General features: G+C 43.4%; 1 protein-coding gene across 1 annotated transcript in view; it reads right to left on the reverse strand.

Annotated features, from left to right (window-relative positions):
* Positions 1–21170, reverse strand: part of Alk (ALK receptor tyrosine kinase) — a 713950-nt gene that overhangs the window by 313370 nt on the left and 379410 nt on the right. The gene's annotated exons all lie outside the window — the stretch shown is intronic.

A 21170-nucleotide genomic window follows, 5' to 3' on the forward strand; every position in this document is an offset into this window, starting at 1 on the left:
CTTGGTTCAAATCTCAGTTCTACTTCTTTGGAGAATTGCTTAATTTCCCCAGACTTGGAGTTTTACTCCCTATAAGTGAAAGTCAATAGTATTTTCTTCATAGAGTTTTACAAGTATTCTATATGTACAATATTTATAACATGTTTAGCTTATAGTAAAAATTCAATAGCTAGTAGTAAAGTGCAATCTCCTTGGGGAACTAGAAACACCCACGTAATTTGTAAACAAAGATGGAACTGGATGTTGATCAACTAAGGAAACAAAGATTATCCAATCGCAATCTCTGTATCCCACCAAATGGGACATTGGAGTGTAGCATTGTAGTCTCAAGAGTGGTAAAGGAAGATATTAGCGTGGCAAAAAGAAGAAACAGAAAGAGGTGACATCTCCAGAGCCCTTTATGAGTGAGGTGAGCCAAGAATGAATGGGCCAGGAGCTCCATCTCCATCTTGCCTGGTTGGAGACTAACACATGCAAATCAGAGGGAAGGACAGGGCCACGAAAAAAAGGGTTTTGACCTCTTTGCTACTCGGTCTGCCCTTTATCTCTTACTGGCCCTTCATAGTTAAACTCCTCAACACCATTGCTATTTAGATGCATATCCTATTTCCTTCTTTCTTTTTCCCTAACTTTACTTTTGACTCTTGTCTTCCTACTTTGTTCAGGAGTTTTTTTGTGGTTTATTTAAGAAGCCAGTTTTATTGAGGTACATGATCTATGTGCATAAATACCATCCATTTAAAGCACTTAATTTGCCATTTGTAATAGTTGTGACATCAGGAAACTAAAACCACATTCAAAATATAAGCATGTTTCCATTATTTACGACACTCCTTCCTCCACCACAAAAAAATTCTCTTGTACCTTTGCCTATCAATCCCTCCCCATTTCCTTAGCAACACCACAAGTCTCTCTATCACTCTAGATTAGCACAGTGGTTTGCAGTTTTGGGAATTCTGTATAGGAGAAACACATTTTCTGTGGTTTCTTTCTCTTGGCGTAATGATTTTGGGCTTCATCTGTAGCTCATTTTTTTCATTGCTGAAGAATGTTCTATCATATGGATAACCCACAGTATCTTTTTCTGCCAGCTTATTGATGGACAACTGCTTCATTTCCAAATTCAACTGCCATGAATAAAGCTGATCTAATTTTTAATTTTTATGGGGACAAGAGTTTTCCTTCTGTTGGATATATTCCTAGGAGTAGTATGGTTGTGTTGCCTGCTAGGCTTATGCCTGATTTTAGAAGAAATATCCTGTTTTCCAAAATGCTTCCCTCTTCTATTCTCTAACAAGTGGTATATGAGAATACTAGTTCTTTACATCCTTGTTGATATTGGGATGGGCAGGCTTCCTAGTCTTAGTAATTCAAATTTTCCAGGTGACTAGTGATATTGAACACATCTTTTTCCTGTTTCTTGCTTAATGGCAGTTATTCTGTCTTTTAAAAAAAAAACACAGTGACTATGTATATCCCTTGCCTATATCTTAATTCAACAGGTATAAGTAATTTATCTGATGTAATAAGTAATGCTACTCTAATAAATGTTTACTGATCAGTATTTGTTTTATAGTTCATGCATCTGTGTGTGCGTACACGTGTGTGTATGCTAAGAAACTCAGAGTTACCCAAGTTTTCTACTAGAAATGTGCTACTAGAAATTTTGTAGCTTCAGGTTTTATGTTTTTGTCTATGATACATTGCCAGTAGGCTTCTTGGGCATCTTAATACACTCCATATGGTCCCAAGGCTCCAGGAAGGGCCTTATCCCGTGGCAAGAACACCAGGTTTCTTTCCCCAGCCCAGATCCATCCTCTAAACTCCATATTCTCCTGCCTACCCGCATATCTACCTGGATGCTCATCTCCAAACTGAACTACATACTTTTCTCTCTATACCTGTGCCTCACTTACTTTCACTTGCTTTAGCAAATACTCCATCGACCCAACTCTTCAAGTGAAGAACTCCTGCCAACTGCCATCACTAATTCTGTCCAATAACTTCTCTCCATACCTCCCTCTCTAGTCAGGACCACCCATCCCCCCTTTCTCTGGGCTTTGGTAAACATCTGATATTTGTAAACCCACACCTATCCTAGTTCCAACTCACTCAAAGTCCTATCCAGGATTGAGCTTGACTCTGAAGCTAAGGAGTGTGTGTGTGTGTGTGTGTGTGTGTGTGTGTGTGTGTGTGTGCGTGCGCGCGCGCTCCTGCCAATAATGCCAGTACTTGGGCTTGAATTCAAGGCCTTGTGCTCTCACTTAGCTTCTTAGCTCAAGAAGGATGCTCTACACTTGAGCTACACCTCTACTTATAGTTTGTTTTGCTGGTTAATTGGAGATAAGGGTCTCACAGGCTTTCTGGCCTGGTTTGGCTTCAAATTACAATCCTCAGATCTCTGACTCCTGAGTAGTTAGGATTATAGATGTGAGCTACCAGTGCCAGATCTAAGATATATATTTTGGTCTTAAATGTTTGTGGTCAGTCTTCTGCCTATCTTCATCCCCGGCTATCTTTCAAAATAGTCCTCTCTGCTCTTCAACAGTGGCTCGTTGTCCTTAATTTCCTCAAAGATGGCCTCTTACCCTCCCTTTGGGTCCTCATATGCCACTATCCCTTCTAGAACTTCTTGCCACTTGTTCCTCCCACTGGGTCTTCAGGTCCAGGTGCCATTTCCTTGGGGAAGACCTCTTTTATAAGACCACATGGAGGCCTGTAACACTCTAGGAATCCTGTAACAATCCGGGTAACTATACTGTCCATTTCTTTCTTTCTTTTTTTTTTTTTTTTTTGTGTCTGGTCATGGGGCCTGAACTCTAGGCCTGGGTGCTGTCCCTCAGCTCTTCAGCTCAAGGGTAGCGCTCTACCACTTGAGCCACAGCGCCACTTCCGGCTTTTTTTCTTTTTGCTTATGTGGTGCTGAGGAATTGAACCCAGGACCTCATGCATGCAAGGCAAGAGCTCTACCACTGAGCCACCAGGCAAGCTTTATGAGGACAAAGACCAGGGACCTTTTCTACTCATTCTCAACTCCATTTCAACCGGCCAGCCTGATTGTCTGAGCATATAGAGGAACATTTATTGAAAGAAACACTTGACTCACAAACAAATGAATGAATGCATGAAGACAGAGGAAAGAGCAACCCTGAATGTAATGGGAAAGAGAGATGGGGGTGAAACATGGGGTAAGAGCTGCCTAAGGCAAGGGCTCAACATAGAATCCTGAGGTTTTTCATTTGTTGGCTTTTTTTTTTTCTGAACTACGAATCTACACATCTTTCTCCAATCATGCAAACAGATGATCCATTCCAGCAAGATGAGTGGGACTTACATTGCTTTCAACAAAACCAACTTCAAGCCAGTTTTAGAAGCACATGGTAAAATACATTCACACCAATGATGAGGATGCCACTGAATCTCAGATCATCATGGAGTCTCTTCCTATCGAAAAGCAATTAACTACAGGTAGTAAAAGCCACAGGCTAGAGGGCAAAATTCAATCAGGGGAAAATATTTTCACAAGCTAATTGTAAAAGAGTATTTGTCACTGTTAGTGTGGAGATTGGAGGTCCCATTTGTGTAGCTGTGAAAGGTCAGGCCAGGCTTGGCTCAGTGGGGCTGTGAGGTGTAGGGTGTAGTGATTTGAAGAAGGGCTCAGGTACTGAGACCTCTGGGGCCTGGGGCCATGTTCGGCTGGAGCTCCACACATCACTGTGAAGGAGTAGCATGTGTATGGATTTGGTCATTTCCATATCATCTCAGTTTATCCAATCACGCATTCTGTATGCACCCCTCCTCTGAGTAGCTTGTTATTCAATTGTGAACAAAACAAAACAACTCTTCTGCCAAGCACTGCTGGGGATGGAGTTGACGTAAAGGTCAGATTCTGACTTCTGTTCTTCAATATGTGTCCTCAAGATGCAGAACTGGACAGGAAACATCTCACTTGCTCTGACCAGTTTGCTCAGACATGCAGCACAGAATTCTCCCTCCTGGGCCCTGGTGGTAGCCAAATGAAGCAGGCAGTGGGTAGGTGGGGAGATGCTATTTCAGCTGGGACATAGAGAGAGAGGAGCCAGTCTTGTCTTATTACTGTTTGCTCCTGTCCACTTGGGCTGTCACCTGTGGTGACTGTGATGTCCCCTGCTTGGGATGAGGGTACCTGCTCATGTCTCTTTGGGAGAGGTCATATCATTTAGTTCAGGGGTCATAAGTTCTAGGGTGAGACTCCTGTGGGCCCAAATTCCAGCTCTGTTCATTACTAGCTGAGTGACTAAGTCAGTTCATTTTCTCATCTATCAAATGGGAATAAAATGATGGTTACCTCATAGAACTACTGAGAAGATTAAGTAAAGGCCTTCAAAACAATCTGTGGCAAGCAAAGTGCTATAAGTACTTATAAGTACTATATAAATAAGGTAACAGTGGTCATTGTTACTTAAGTTTTTGTGCCTATCGTGGGGCTTGAACTGAGGGCCTGGGCTCTGCCTCTTAGATTTTTCACTCAAGGCTAGAGCTCTACCACTTGAGCCATAGCTCTACTTGTGGCTTTTTGTTGTTGTTAAATAGAGATAATTGTTTCCTGGACTTTCCTGTCCAGACATTCATCTTCACATGTCAGCTTCCTGAGTAGCCAGGATTATAGATGTGAGCCATTGGTGAGGGACTATGTCTTGCTTTCTGCATCTGGCCTGAGGTCTTGTGGCATCAGGCTTGCCAGGATATCTTTACTCACAAACCAGTAGGACACTGTTTTTGAATTTTCAAGTGTTAATATTATTCAACCAATATTATTCAACCAATAATCACTTATGGAATGATTGCATCAGGCACTGTTTTGGACTTCGGGGACACCAAAATGAAAAATGTATCAAGTCACTAGTGTGAGAAATGGACACAGATGTATATGACTGGTGAGCTTTTACCAGCCTGGGGCAGTTGTTTACAAAGGCTTGTAGGCCCCTAAAGGAAAGGAACATTGGGAGATAAGAAGGTTCAAACTGATCATCCAGAGAAGATGCCTGACAATTGTACATGTCAGGGCTGTGGGGGGTTTTATTAGACCACCAATATTTGATTTCTCTTATGTATCTAATGGATCATGATAGTGTGAGCATCTAATTAAAATAGACTGAATAGATTCTACCAGCTTTTACTGAAGCACTGTGCTAAGAGCTTTCACACACATTAAATCATTCCACCAATTCTCTATGAGGCCATCCAGATTTCTTCGGAAACCAAGATGCCAGGTAGAATAATTTTTTGATGGATGGAATCCATTACCAGTTTAGGCCATGAGCCCAGGTGATTGAAAACGCATAAATCAGGCACTTGTCCTGGTGTTGCCACTCTCCAATTTTTAAACCTCATGCTATTAATGGAGACATTATCGGATTCTCCTGATGACAGAAAGGAAGAAAGAAGGAAAGAAACAAAGAAAGAAAAAGAAAATTAGCTCATTGAATCACCACCTGATGATCTGGATTATAGCTGGGCTTCTTCACTAGTTCTATCCAAAGCATTGTTTAATTTTTAAACTAGAAAGATTGGGCCAGTGCCTTCTGCATCTTTGTGTATGCTTTGTTTTGTCTCTAAAGACTTCTGACTGCGTGATCTGTGCTTAAGCCTGGATTTCATGTGGTGTGTGCACGATGTACAGTGAGAGCATCTCTTTCCCTTTGTCTCCTCTTTTGCCAGCTTTCATTTCACTCTGAGACCTTTAAATCAAACTCGGTTTGTCAATCAAATCTCCAGAAGTGAGCTCTTCAAAGACCTCACCTAGTTCAAGCGCTTCTTGGAGAGAGGGAGAATACACAGGGCTGACGATGGGTGGCGGGTTCCCCAGTCCCTTCTGTAAAGTCCAGCAGCAGAGCATGAGTCAGAATAGTCGTGAGGCTGCCTCACTGGCACCAACCCCAGGCCTGTTTTAAATAACGCATCTAAATGTTAATGCACACTTAAGACAACAGTGCAGCGCATACTCTTCCCAAATTGATTCATTTTGCAGTGAGCCTGATGTAATTTTCTCAGTATAAAAATGTCTCTGGCAATTAGAGGAACAAAGGGGCGAAGCTGGCGGGCGACAGAGATGACAAACAAAGCAAGATGACGTGAAAGCTGGGGCCAGAACTAAATTTCTTTTTGAACCAGACATATCAATAGCCAACAACAATAACAACAACAACACAAAGGCCTTCTTTGCTTTGCAAGAGAATTTTGAAGATTCTTCCATGGAAGAAAAAGATACAAATAGTCTAAGAAGTGGTTTGTTGTGACATGTTCTAGCCACATCCCTGTTTTCTAATGGTGCCAATGTTAGAGTGGCTGGGATTCAAGGTCCAGGGGCAGCTAGTGAATGAGTGAACCAGTCATACGATGCCTCAAAGAATAGAAGCTCCAGGTCATTGGTGAACAGATCTCCTGGCATCTCTGTTACTATGATCCTATCTGAAGACTAGGGCCCTAGAAACTATGCTGCAGTTTTAGATAGGGGAAAAAAAATAAGTTAGGAGATGAAAACTCTCCTCCAAGGGCTTAACATTGCCTTGTTAAGAGAAATGGACTTGTTGTGACTCCAGAAAACAAATATAGGATCGATTAGATAATGGTGAAATAGGAGAAGGAATTAACATATATTGAGTGCTGACATTATTCTACATGGTTGATGTGCATATTATTATAATACTACTTCATAGGAAAATTGTGCAATTAGATGCAATCATATGGAGAAGAGGGTGAACACTCAATACGCATTGGCTACCATTGTCAAAGTGATGTCCCTATACACATTCTATGAGGCAGGAGCTACTATTCCCATTTTATTGATGAAGCACTTCAGATATTGAATATTTCCTTAGAGGCACTCAATACCTTTCCAGCTGTATACAGCCAAGGTACCATTATAAAGTTCTAAGGCACTGAAGCCAAGCTACAGTGCGTAATCCATTTTGCAAGATGGTGAGCATCTTGCATTGGTTGGGGCCAGCTTTGGAAGAGGTTCTCACATTGGTTCAGAATAAGGCTAGAAGGGTTAAATTTGATTACTTTTAAGGTTCTTTTGTGCTTCTAGGATGGAAATGATTTTCAAGCTCTGCTAGCTGGACTATGCCTTTTATCCATAAAAAGTCATGTGAAATTGGAGAAGCAGCCACAGAAGAAGGTCAAGGACATGGGGCCATGGACATACGGTGGTGTAGGGGCTTTATTTCCATCTGGACTCTGGCTTTGCCAATTGCTACATTGGGTTGTATTTCATCTATGAAGAATTTACTGGCTGTCCAATCTCCAGAGACCATCCTTCAGTCAGACATGGGGTATACAGGTCACTCAAGAAAGTTGATAGACAAATAAAGATTTCTAGAAGTGAAAACTATCTGAGTTTACTGAAAGGATTGCCCAGTGGGAAGTAAGAGGCTCGTGACCAAGAAGCCACTGAGAGGAAAGCTAGAGGACTCTAGCCAGGGGAGTCATCCAAGGTCAGCAGGTAAACATCCTATAGAATACTGATTAATATTTCATATAACCAGGGAGAAATTTTAGTCCTGACAGAGAAAACTAAATAATGGAGGGAAAATTTAAGGAATCGTAGGAAAGAATGCAATTGGAATTCATCCTATTATGCCTGGAAAAAAATAAACCACTCAATAGGAGTGTTAAGTGTGATGGAAAGACTAGTAAACTAATGAAAAGGACTATGTAGAGGATACAAATAGCAGTGTTGAGTGGAGGGAAGGAAATACACAGGACGTTGGAGGAACTCAAAGGCACGGAGGAAAGTTTATCCAAGAACAGGGGAACTGATTTAGGTCAGAACTTGCTTGTCAGGGTCGAATGGTCAGGGCCACAGAGATGATGATGAAATCTGAGGAGGGTCACTGGATCTAACAAGGAAGGAAATGAGATGCTATGAAACACAGAGATGGAATTTTTGGTCAAGTGCTGTCTCCAGCCTTCCCCCCAACCCAGAGCAGAATCTCTTATTTTCAAAGTGCTTTTGGTCCAATTAATTTAGGAATTTGTTCATTTAATAAGCATTTTCTGAACACATACTGTGAGTCAAGCACTGTGCAAAGCGCTGGGGGTATGATGATAAATAATGCCCATCATTTTCAAGGGGAATCTAATTGGTGTGAGAGATATATAAAGGAACAAATGGGGCCAGGCACTGTGAGAACTCTAATACAGCTGTGGAACAAGCGATAAATGTTCATGCAAAGCATTACATAATCAACTCTGAATCTGATATCTTAGGGGAGGCTTTGTGGGAGAGGAGTTCAGGAACATTTTCTTGACAAGTCAAGGCAAGAAGGTGATTGTTCTCAGTGATCAAGAGGGCTTGAACCATCTTGCTTCACCTCAACAATTGTGAGTAATATGATATGAACAAACCAAGTCCAAAGAGACAGGTTGAGCCCAGCAGAAGAGAAGGATGACCAGCCTGGGCTTTGTGATCCATAATGATGAGGAGCTTGGATAGGATCCTGTGTTGGACAGTGGTTCATATTCACCTGCCAGCTCTCTCATCAAGGCCTTGCTTTGCTCTATTTGGAGATTCCTATAGCCCAGGAGGAGTCACTGAGGTTATTCTCAAGGACTTCAGAGCGTTTTCTACAGAATGAACAGCACAGACCCCCTCTGGTCTCTCCCTGCACTGGTCCTAAGCAACTGCAAATTTGAGTCAAGACCTGGGATCAAGAAGGGAACAGCACAGTTCACAGCTTAGCCTAGATCCCATTTGCACCAGGTACTTGAGCAACAAGGTGCAGGATGACCCAGAATCTCCAGAGCCTATGTCCTTGGGTGAAAGGTCGCAGGAAAACACACAGTAGCATCTCTCATGTCCTATAGGTTCTCTCCTTTCTTGCTGCCATAAGGCTTACCCACTGGCAGAAAGAAAACCATCAGTAATTTGAAAGCAGTGGGAATACTCATTCACTGAGCTCAGTGATGGAAAATTCTCCCAGGAATAGACATTACACCAATACTGTATGTGACTTCGTGAAGCCTTTTATATTTGGAACCTCACAGTTGCTACAGCTTTTAACTAAGGCTCTGAACCATAAGAGCACACATTTCTGCAAAAGAAAGACACTTAGCAATGCATGTGCGTATGGTACTATAAACAAAACAGAGAAAAGAAAGCTCAGAAGCAGGCTAGGTAATAAGCTGCACATAGGTTTGCTAAGGGGCTAGTAGTGAATGCCAAGTATTGCTAGGCTATTGTGCATGCATGGTGGTCCTTTCCTCTTGAGTTGTTGGACACTGGTTGTCAGGACTTTTTCCACTGTGACTGAAAGAGCTTGTGATTCCATCAGCCAGCTCTGGCACAGAGGCTTGGTGTCTGAAAGTAAGAGGTGCTGGATACAGGGGGACCTTCAGGGACAGGTGAGCAGAAACCTGATAGGTTACTAGAGGGAGTCTATGGTCTTCAGGCACAAGCTAAGGCACGTTGGCTAGTTCCTAGTCCCAGATTGATCTTTCTCCAGAATGGGCTTCTGTGGGACAAGGCCTTGGAATTTTGTCCTTTGTTTTGAATGGGAAAGATTACATTTATACCACAGGAAATCATTAAGAATAAGGATTTCCAGGAGTTAGTAGCTCATGTCTATAATCCTAGAAACTTAGCAGGCTGAGAACAGAGGGTTACAGTTTGAAGCCAGCCCAAGAAGAAAAGTCCGTGAGATTCTCACCTCCAATTAACTACCAAAAAGCTGGAAGTGAAAGAGTGGTTAAGTCCTAGATTGCCAGCCTTGAGTGAAAAAGCCAAATGAGAGCACTAGGCTGGCATGTGCACACACGCGCGCACACACACACACACACACACACACACAGAATAATAATGACTAAGAACAATTTTTATTATTATCAGCTGTTAATAGGGAGACCCATAGGTGTTATGAACTATGGAATTGGACTGTCTAGGTTCAAATTCAGTCTTCTCACTAGCTGCATGACTCTGAGTATGTTAGTTAACCACACTGAGCCTCAGCTTCCCTAATGTAAGAGATTAAGAACAATGTGTGGCCCCAGAAAGTGCATACCAAGGAACTCTTCCTCTTCCTCATTCTTACTGTCCTTATGCAAATGAAGGGGACTGTAAGAAGGAAGCTGAGTCCCTCCTCAGCCAGCAGCCTCATCCTATGCCTAGACTCTGTGTGGACACTTAGGGACTGATGGGCCTACTCTGGGCCTCTAGGGATTATCAAGAGGTATATGCCAATAACTGGGTAGTGACTGTCTTAGCACCAGTATCTGATTCTAGTTTGGAAACCTTAAAAGGGTACTTTGAAAGAGGAGATTTTGGACTACATTAAAAATGCATATGGGTCTTTGCAGTTAAAAAAAAATTAGTGGAGGAGTCAATAAAGAATAACCCACTTCAGCTACTTACTCAACTCTGTTCAAAGAGGACAGAAAAGGCAACAGGAAACTTGTAGAATCTGAGCCAACCACAACAAAAAGTGCAGTGAAATCTACTTGAACATGATCCACAGGACCTCAGACTCCTCATTGAGGGAAAAATAGCAGCAGAGAAAGAGAGAGTGAGGGCAGTGCTTGGATCCAAGAGAGGTCTTTTGAGCTTTTGTTATGGAGATATTGTCTCCAAGCAAAAACAGTAGTGATATGAGGTCGGAGGAAGGACTTTGATTTTTGGAGAGTGCCATTGTGGGCAGGGGATGGGTTTTATTGCCACACAAACCAGCAAATGCATGTGAAATGATATAAATTTTCTTCTTCTGTGTGTGCTGGTCCTGAGGCTGCAACTCAGGGCCTGGGCTTTATCCCGGAGCATTTTTATTTTATTTTTTTCCTCATGGCTAGTGCTCTTCCATTTGAGCCACAACTCCACTTCTAGCTCTTCAGTGGGTAACTGGAGATAAGTCTCAAGGACTTCCTTGCCTGGACTGGCTTTGAACTGTGCTCAGATCCCAGCCTCCTGAGTAGTGAGAATTACAGGCATGAGCCACTGGTGCTTGGCTAAGAATATAAATTCTGGGTTGAGAAGGTGGCTCAGGGATAGAGTGCTTGCAGTGCATGCCTGAGGCCCTGGGTTCGATTCCTCAGCACCACATAAGAAAAAAAGCCGGAAGTGGCGCTGTGGCTCAAGTGGTAGAGTGCTAGCTTTGAGCTGAAGAGCTGAGGGACAGCGCCCAGGCCCAGAGTTCAGGCCCCACGACTGGACCCCCACCCCCCAAAAAAAAAAGAATATAAATTCTAAGAGGTGAGGTAGGGGACCAGAAAGAATGGGGTGGGATGGGAGGTTTGTGGGTAACAAACCCAAAGCATTGAATATTTTACAGCCCTCATTCATCACATCACCCGCTTTCTCAGGTTGTATGGAAGATCTTTTTCTCATATAGGTTTGGTGCCGGCACTGGGACTTGAACTCTGGATCAGGATGCTCTCCTTTAGCATTTTTGCTCAAGGCTATCTCTCTACCATTTTAGCTATAGATCGATTTCCAGCTTTTTAAAAGCTAGTTAATTGAAGATAAGAGTCACATCGATTTTTCTTCCCCAGACTGGCTTTGAACCTTGATCTTCAGATCTCAGCCTTCTGAGTAGCTAGAATTACAGGCGTGAGCCACCAGCACCAATAACTTGAAAAGCATGTTTATTATCATAAATTAATTATACAAAAGGTTTTCACTGTGATATTTGCATACATACATATAATTATTTCTTAACACTCCCTGCCCACTTTCTCCCTCTTTCTCCTCTTGTCACCTGTCCCCATTTGATTCAGAGCCTACTCAAATTCTCCACTTTGGGCCATCTTACCTGACAGTCACCAGTGTTCTGTGACATATACAACAGTCACCAAAGTTCTTTCTCCCCACCTGTCACTGTCCAATTCTAAACCTCACTAGGAGCCAGCTGAAAGCAGGAAAAGCCACCACGGTCCTAGCAACAGCTGGGACCAAGGAAGGCTCCTTAGTGTTTGCTGATAGAGCGCATCAATGAAAGAATGACAGAATGTCTCTACCCTGGCGGTCTATCATCTAAATTATCTCTACTTTAGTATCTCCTTTCTCTCTAGGAAATGGTGAGCCTTGATAACTCATCTGAGATGAAAAGTGACTTTCTAGGTATTTTGACTTCTCCTTTATAACAGCGGATATTTATCATTATGAGATTTTTGCTAAGATGCCACTCTGACAAGCCAAGGGGTTACAGGTATTCACAATTCTCTCATCCTCCTGGTGTTCAATCTATCAAATATCCAGGGCAGAGTAAGGAAACAAAAGCAACCAGCTCAAGACAGTCCTACTACTACAAGCCTTCGGTTGTCAAATCTGGAAGGTCAAAACTGGCAGAAGCTGATGGTCTTTTCATTTATTTTATTTTTTATTTTTTTTTCTTGACACCCATCAATGAAAGCAATCGTGAGTAAAAGTTCTACCTGCCAGGAAAGGAATTGTCCTTTGTACTTAGTGGCAACCTTCACAGTTGAGGTGCACTCTGACAGCTGCTTCCCGAGGCCCTGGGAGGATTACACATCTATCCTGGGGCAGAGAGAAAAGACGTTTTATCTTTCCCATGATTGGACGCTCTTCTATGAGCTTTATTATTTAGACTCAAAGCTTAAGTTTAAAAAGACTTGCGTCAGCCAGGCTCCCGGTGTTCATTCCTATAATCCTACCTACTTAGGAGGCTGAGATCCCAGGATCACCGTTCCAAGCCAGCCTAGGAAGACAAATCCATGAGACTTTTATCTCCAATTAATCAGCAAAAAGCCAGAAGTGGGGGGCTGGGAAGGTGGCTCAGTGGTAGAGCACTTGCCTTGCATGCTTGAGGCCCTGGGTTTGATTCCTCAGCACCACATAAGCAAAAAGAAAAAAGCCAGAAGTGGTGCTGTGGCTCAAGTGGTAGAGCGCTAGCCTTGAGCTGAAGAGCTGAGGGACAGCACCCAGGCCCAGAGTTCAGGCCCCACGACTGGACCCCCCCCCCAAAAAAAGCCAGAAGTGGAGATGTGGATCAGGGGGTAGGGTGCCAGTTATGAGCAAAAGGCCAAGTAAGAACTTGAATTCAAGCACAAGTACTTGCGCACGCACACACACACACACACACACACACACACACACACACACACACACACACACAGAGGTACACATGCACATACCAACACACCAATACACAAACACGAATGAAGACTTGAAGACTTGCATCATCAGTGGTTTGCTTGTAATCCTGGCTGCACAGAAGGTGGAGGTTGAAAGATTACAGTCTGAGGCTGACTCAAGGTAAAAGCATAAGACCCTGTCTAGGAAACAAATCAAGAGGACAAAAAACAAAAAACAAAAACCTGAGGCTATAGATCAAGTGATAGCTTTCCCAGCAAGCAGAAGAGTTATATCACAGAACTACCTTAACTACCTTAACTACAAGCCTCTCACCTACTGTAGAATGCCTACTGTGTGCTAGACATTATGCTGCATATTGGGGGGATTAAAAATAGTACAAAAAGTCAAAATTTCCAAGATCAAAGAATGACACTGCCCCATTTGTTAGGAAATAGAAAGACTTGGAAAAAATTATATTAAGTGAAGTAAGCCAAGCCCAAAGAAACATAGGTCCCATGGTTTCCCTTATTTGCAATAACTAGTATATGTCTGAGTCAAGCAGAAAAGGTCAGATAAATTGATGTTAGGGAAATGAACCCTAAGATATGTACTCAAATTTTTTTTCTTTCATGCGATTGTTTCTAACACATTTATAAGATTATTTCTTTGTTGCTTTGTATGTCCCTCCCCCACGGTATAACCCCTGCTTTTACTGTACTTGATGTTGTTATAATTTGGGGAGGGGAAGGGAAAAAACAAATCGTTTAAATAGGGATACAGGTGGAACCATTACAACAATGAGACCTACAAGTCATTATGTCAAAAACGAACTTTACAACTTTGGTGGGGGGGGGGAAGGAGGGTTGGGGTGATGGGGGGGAGGATGGGATGGGAAGGGGAAACAAAGGAGGAGGCTACAATGCTTGATAAGAAATGTACTCATTATCTTGCCTATATAATTGTAACCCCTCTGTACAGTATTTTCACAATAAAAAAATAAAAAGAAAAAAAAATTCCAAGATCAGGACTGGTGGCCTATAAGTAGACATGTCCCCATGAGAAAAGCTTTTTCCTGGCTGTCAGCAGAGCCAGGCCTGGTAGCAGGGTTTAACTTCAAGGTCCTCTTGGAGCAATGACAGGAGAAAAGAAAATGAATCTCAAGAATCTGTACTCCCTGGTGTGCCCATGACTATAGATAAATCACTGACCCTCTCTGAATTCAGTTTACTCATCTGTCAAAGGAGGATGCAGATGACAGAGAAGACAAAATAAGTCAATGGATGTGATGTATTGGAACACTTACCAGCACTGAAGAGATATTTGCCACATAACATGTCTCTGAGAACAAAGAAAAAGGGGAGTTGTGTCTCTGCTGTTTCCCTGGAGCCTAGATGAATGTCAGCACAGGACACTCTTAAGTCTGAAGAGGATGGATGGAGTGGTGAATGGATGAATAGATGGTTGAATGGATGGCTGGATGGACAGAAAGACAAGCAGAGATTTCCTATAACTCTAAAAGGTCTGGCTTCTATCTTGTCTATTCTGTATTCTTTTCAGTCTCTATGCCTTTGAAAGTCCTCTGTGAGTCAGAATTATAGAGGAGAATTTGTGAGAATATTCACCATGGAACACTGGTCACATACATAACCTTGTACATACCCAAGCTGTCCCAGATTGGGGAACTGCATATACCACAGTCCGATAGTCCTGTCATAGTCTGTCCATATGTAAGTAGGAGAAAAATAACTATCCATACTATAATAAATGCATCCCACATCTCCAAGCTTTCTTCCTCACTTTTCTCCTTAATGTTTAGTTAAATGGTTATATAAAGCTACAAGCTTATGTGATCAACCACTTCAAGCTGAGTTGTTAGCCATGATTCTTAATTTTTGATGTACACCAGAATCCCTGCACAGCTTGCTAAAAATACTTATGCTTATGTTCAATCCCAAAATGAATAAAATCAGAATGACTTGGGATGAGACTCAGTCATGAATTCTGTAAACGGTGTGGTTCTAATTTGTATGACTGGAGCTTGAGCTATCGCATGAGAATACCAACGGCCTACTTCCTTCAGAGAAGTCCAACATTTCTGAAGCAACTTTAATATTACTGCTCAACATGCTGAGAAATGTGCTAAATCCAAGGAGAATCAGTAGGACTGATATATTGGGGGTCCATCTTAAAAAACACAGGTGGACATTCCAAGAATGAAGAGCATGAAACTCGTATCTTAGATCTCCCATATCCTGGAGGAAGAGAAGCCCTGGGCCCCTTAATGTGACAATTACGATGATAGGAACAACTTTACTATCTGCTCTGCAAGGTCTCAAATTTAATCCTCACAAAGATCCCATGAGATTACATAATTGTTACCATTTTGCAAGTCAAGAAAGAGGAGGCTCACAGCAAGTCAGAGATTCACCCAAACCCAACTATATGTGAAATGTTGCCTCCAAGAAAACTTAGAGCCTCAAGTGTCATGATCACCTGTCCAGGGGTAAAATCTGCCTGTGACAAGCCTGTATGTCAAGTTTAAGGCTTTTAAAAATTATCTTTAAAGCCTTTGAATGGCTCTCTCTTTTTAGTGTAAATCACCCAGACATTAAAGCCCTTATTGTATATTTATTAGTGTGTTATTCAGACCAAGGGGAGAGAGAGAGAGAGAGAGCAAGCAGCTGACACCACAAATGACTTTGAAAGTGAGAGAAAAAAAAAAACTGGGCCTGAAATTAAATCATTGTGACACTGCCACTCAAGGGCATCAGTTTCAATAAATGATCACCTTTTTAAAAAAAAATTCCTGATCCCGCTTATCATGCAAGCGGAATTTGAGAAAAACTTTGGGCTAGATGCTGAATGCCACAAGCTCTGATTTCCCTGCACCTGGCCAGACTTGCGACATTGCCCTAGGAGGTCCAAAGTTAAAACCCCAGCCTAGCTTGGGAAAAGAAATCAGGGTTTTTTGTTTTTGTTTTTGTTTTTAACAAATGCCTTGTGGCATTTTCTACTTGTGCCTAACCAGGAGACTATCATTCCTCACTCAGACTGCTGAGACCAGTCCTGTCTACTTACAGGAAAAGCCAGCATTCTATGTGCTGGAGTGACAAGTTTCTATGGCTCAGACAGCAGAGAGGTGGAGGGAATGATTGCCTGCTGCTCCCAGGCCCGAGTGGCATCTGAAGAAGAGGCCACTGGCCATGCAAGATGGACAGGGACACAGTGTACAGGTGAGATGCTGTGGGCACAAAGACTGTGGTGTTCATAATCACACTGTAAATCAGGAGGGATCAGGGCTGGGACTGGCCATCCTCAGGCCCACAAATCAATCTCTGAATTACATTACTTAGGGACACCCTCTATTAGCATTGTTACCAGTCTTAATAGTAAACTCTTATGTCAGAAATGACTGGTTTAACAAACAGTAACAGTTTGTAACCCAGACTGGACCTAGATTTTTCTCTGCTTGGAGCAGGTGCTTATAGATTCTCATCTAAGGGCAGTGAAGGCGAGGATGTCCTGTTGTAGTTATTCAGACAAGAGACAAGAGAGAACATGGGAGGGTTCCTGAGTGCCGGCATGGAAGGAGATGAATGCAGACCAGGTTTGATTTGGTCACAGGAAATCAATGGGGGTGAGTTGGAACACTAAACTCAAACTTTATCTTTAGGGTCTAGAGCTAAGATCCTGCAGAAAGGCAAGGCTTTGCAAAAAGGAGAATCTCCCTTCTCTCCCAGGCTCTATGAAATGAGCATGTTCACGCTGTGAAATGTCCCTGACAGCTTTGCTAGCCCGAGTACCACCAAATCCTTTAGATTTAAACCATCTTTTCAAGTATTAGTAATTCAACTGATTGGCAACTTGTATCCCCTCCGGGCCCAATTGTTCCCTCCACACACTGTGCAGTTCTGGTCACACATAATAACGTCCCCAGATACCCAGGGCTGCAGAAGAAAACTGTGTGCTCTGGAGAGGCAGGATGACTTGAGCTGTATGTCTGGAATGAAGCCCTGGAGAGTCTCTCCTACAACTCAGAACCCCACCAGCCCTTAAGCTTGTGCCTATAACTAGGAGGGCATTGGCTGCACATAGCCAATCGTTGCCACATCAATCTTTCTAGACACAGAGCACAGTGCACGGGTGGCACCGGGCAGGAGCAAAGCGAGGCTGCCTGTGCTGGTTCTGTCGCCCAATGATATCAGCTCAGCATCTTAATATCGCTCTAAAACAGCTACTGCTATTTGACTTGTGTCTTCCTTAATGGACTGGATGTTCCTTGAAAGCCATCACCCTGTCTTCTTTGGCTATGTCATCTGTGGCACCTATTAGAGGCCAGACACTCCATCCACAGCTGTGAAATGAATGTATAAGCAGGAAAGCAACTAGCATTTATTAAGTATCTAATACATTCAGGCACAATGCGAGCCATTTTCCTTATGCTATTTCACAACTCACCATATTAAATAGGTATCATCATATTTATTCAACTCATGGGGACTCTGGGAGCACTCACTGCTAGCTAAGATATCTTATGCCTATTTGATTCTGGAGCCAGCCAGGCCTGGGCTATTTAATAGCTCTGCGTTCTCTGATCCTTTGCTCTTGTGGTCATTTTGGCTAGAGAGATGGGCAGGCTGGGCATTCATCTGTCTGTCACCTGAGAGACCTCTGTGGAAGTCAGGCTGCTTGGCAGACACGACTGCTCACGCTGTGCAATTCATCAGACTTCACACACCCTGCCACGCCGTGGGTGACAAGCAAGGGAGCAGCTGCCATGAGCCCCTACCTACCTTCTCCCTGCTTGAGAGGAGCGGCTGCTCCCAGAACTACCACCACATGCTCACGACTCAGGGGTTTCCAGGGATTCGGTGGCATTGACTTGTCATTCCTCATCCCACTCCTCTGAGTCAGGCTCTCCCCAGCCGACTTTATTATTATAACTTCCTCCCTGGTGACTGCAAACACCGGGTATTGTTTTCCAACTGCGGGTCCCTTAACCATCATCTCCTGATATGAGAGGAAGCCAGACCCACTTGTAAGCATCACGGTCAACATCATCAGGATATCTCTGTGTCCCCTTTGCTGCTCTGAGCTGTCACTGAGCTCATCTCTGACGTTAAAGGGAGGGAGCGTTCAGCAAGGGACACCACTAGATTCTGGAGATTGGTAGTGACCCCATAACCAGAAAGCAGATGAATCTCGGTCGCTTGTGATTGCAAACTCTGAGTAGAACAAAGCAAATTAGGATGTTAAGTAACCCACCCTTACATTGGCAATGATGTCAGGATACCAGATCCTTCCATTCTCTATTATACCCTGGTTGAGGGCAGGGTGAACAGCCCTGTTCCTACTTTACAGTTGGGGAAACTGAGGTTTGAGAGGAAATGGGATTTAGCAGAAGCCACAGAGTTCACTCATAAAACATTCTTGGGAGAGAGACTGATCTTTTGTGTTCCTTGTGCCATTTTGGTCCTAACAAATTAGATGATTGGTTATTGAGCTGAAGACTGAATGGTGAGCTGGGATTTAAATTCAGAGCTTCTCATTCATAGCCCTTTGTTGTGAATTCCTTTGCTTGCCTGCTGTGGCCTAACTGAGCCCTCATAGCAAAGAATACAAATGTTCTGAAGTCTGACTGGCTAGGTTCAGGTTATCACCAACTTGTCTAGCTTGCGACCTTGGGGTAGGTTATTTGACCTCATTGAGGTTTTTTTTTTTTTTTTTTTAACCTGAAAAAAAAGATAATAACCTAGTGCATTATGCTGTTATGAGTGGTAAATGATTAAAAAATGCATTTAAGGTTCACAGCAACAACAACCTAGCATATTTAGGAAGTGCTCAAGTAAATGCTATCAATAGCTATTATTGCTCAAGGTCAGAGACAGGGCCTTATATATCTTTGTAATTGAGGACCTATTACAGCAATTAACACCTACTCTTGAGTATAGGACTCTACACACCTACCACATGTGAAAATTGTAATGTGACATGTGGCAAGCCCTGTCCCCACCTGGGCTCAGCTAGTTTATCTTTAAATTGAGGAGGATGAACCCAGTAGATCTCATAGTTTCTCCCAACTCTAAAATAGCCCATTTAACACAGTGGTTCTCAATATAGGGTATTTTGCCCCTTAAGTGACATATGGAAAAGTATGGAAATGCTTCTGATGGCCAGATGGGGGGAGGCGGGGGAGGTGCTACTGACATCTACTGAGTAGAGGCCGGAGATGTCATAAAAATGCATAGGACTGTGCCCAACCCCTCCCCAACCACCCCTGCCAAAGAATTGTTCTGCCTCAAGTGTCAGGTTGATACTCTGATCCAACTACAAAACTCCACATCTCTGAGTTGCTGGGCAAGGATGACACATCTGGTAGCTTGCTAAGACACACAGGAGACCAGGGTTCCCCTACTGCCACCTTCTGCCTTTACCCCATTGACTAAGTTAGAAGTGGGAAATCTGTGCAGGCATCTTTAATTTTACTTCAGGATGGTTCCAGCTCACTGCTAAACTCCAAGATGGCTCTTCCAGAGTGAGGGAAAAACTCCATACCTGAGATTCCCAGAGCCTGGGCCTGAGACCAAATCTTTGAAGACTCAGGGGCAGCCCTGAGTCACATGAGTTGTCCCAGAACAATTCTTCTCCGTACCTTCCTCAATTCACCTCCTTGAGAGGGCAGTCCAGCCCTTCTGGTGAGGAAAGAGCTGCTTTAAGAAGAAGACACTTTGGACAGTGTGTGTGGAGGGAGGAGAGGTGGAACTTGAGCCTCGTGGCCATTACAGCCTCTAGGTGAGGAGTCCCCCATCCTTGCCACTGAAGGCACTAGCATTGCATAGTTCCAGGATTATTTGTCCCTAAGCAACAAAGAACCTCCATCATCTCTCTCTTGCCAGATATTTACATCTTCCCTTTTTCTCTTTTCATCCCTCTCTCTACTCCCTTTACTCTTGAATTCCTGCTTCTCAGCAGTCTCTGGCTTTCCTGGAAAAGAACACAAGCCAGGAGAGGGGAGATCTGGAATCTGATTTGGGCCATGCCACTTTCTATTTCCTTTTTCTGCCTCAGTTTTCTTGTCTGTTGAATGGGACTTCACAAGAATAGAAGCGTGAGGAAGCCCTTGGCACATCCCTGACTGTCAACTTCGTGACCGCAATGCAGGTGCACAGGCACCTGCTGACCTCTCTCTGGCACCCTCCTTCTGGGTATTCTCAGCCCACTTTTCAGACAAGCTCTAACTCAACCCCTGTGACATAAGCGAGTGCCCACTTCACCCAACTAATGCCATCATGGACTCATCCATTGCCTAAAGATTCAGTAGCTCCAAGCTCCCTGGTCGTTGCCAAGCTGGATGGAGAGGGAATTTGGAGAACATAGATCAACAAAAACAGTGCATGCCTAAGGATGACAACATGGCCAAGGCCACCACCACTCTGCCCACAGATGAGTAGCCATACTTCTTATGTTTTATAATGGAAAGGGAAGGGAAAGGGGAAGGACTGGGACCAGAGGATAGCTCGTTCCAAACAGACTAGACATCTGACACTGGTGATTGCTGGAGAATGCAGTGAGAGCCTCGTCATGTCTGGGACCCTCCCCACCGGCTCAAGGAGGTATTTCAGCATGTAGAAGGTGACTATGAGTTTAGGTATTGGGACAGCATCCTTCCTGGTACCAAGATGTCATCCTGCTGGGATTGAAGCAGTTTATGGTCTTAAGAAGTGGCAGGATTCCTGGGAAGAGGTATTTCCTCAGAAGGAAGTCAAGGTAAAGCATTGATCCAAACCCTGAGGTCTTCCTCCTGTCAATGTGTCATAAAGAAAGATTCCCTCCTTCTTAACTAAAGAGTAATCAAACCTAAGATCTCCTTCAAGTTGGGGCCTCAGGATGGTGTTTGTATAATGAAATGAGGTTTAGTGAAGGCAGGCAGAGGTCCCAGTTCAAGTTTGCTTAGCAATGTCACCCCTTTGTGGAGGCTTAATGGTAGCTGAGCACTCAAGTGACATTTACAGAGAGCTTCGCAGATCCACTGTTGTAGGCACTCAGCATGACTTCCATGGTGGGCGTGTCTCAGAGGATCTAGAACAAGACCCCATTCCAGTCT

This window comes from Dipodomys merriami, unplaced genomic scaffold, assembly GCF_024711535.1.
Source record: "Dipodomys merriami isolate MVZ:Mamm:240054 unplaced genomic scaffold, mDipMer1.0.p SCAF_17, whole genome shotgun sequence".
NCBI classification, from domain to species: domain Eukaryota; kingdom Metazoa; phylum Chordata; class Mammalia; order Rodentia; family Heteromyidae; genus Dipodomys; species Dipodomys merriami.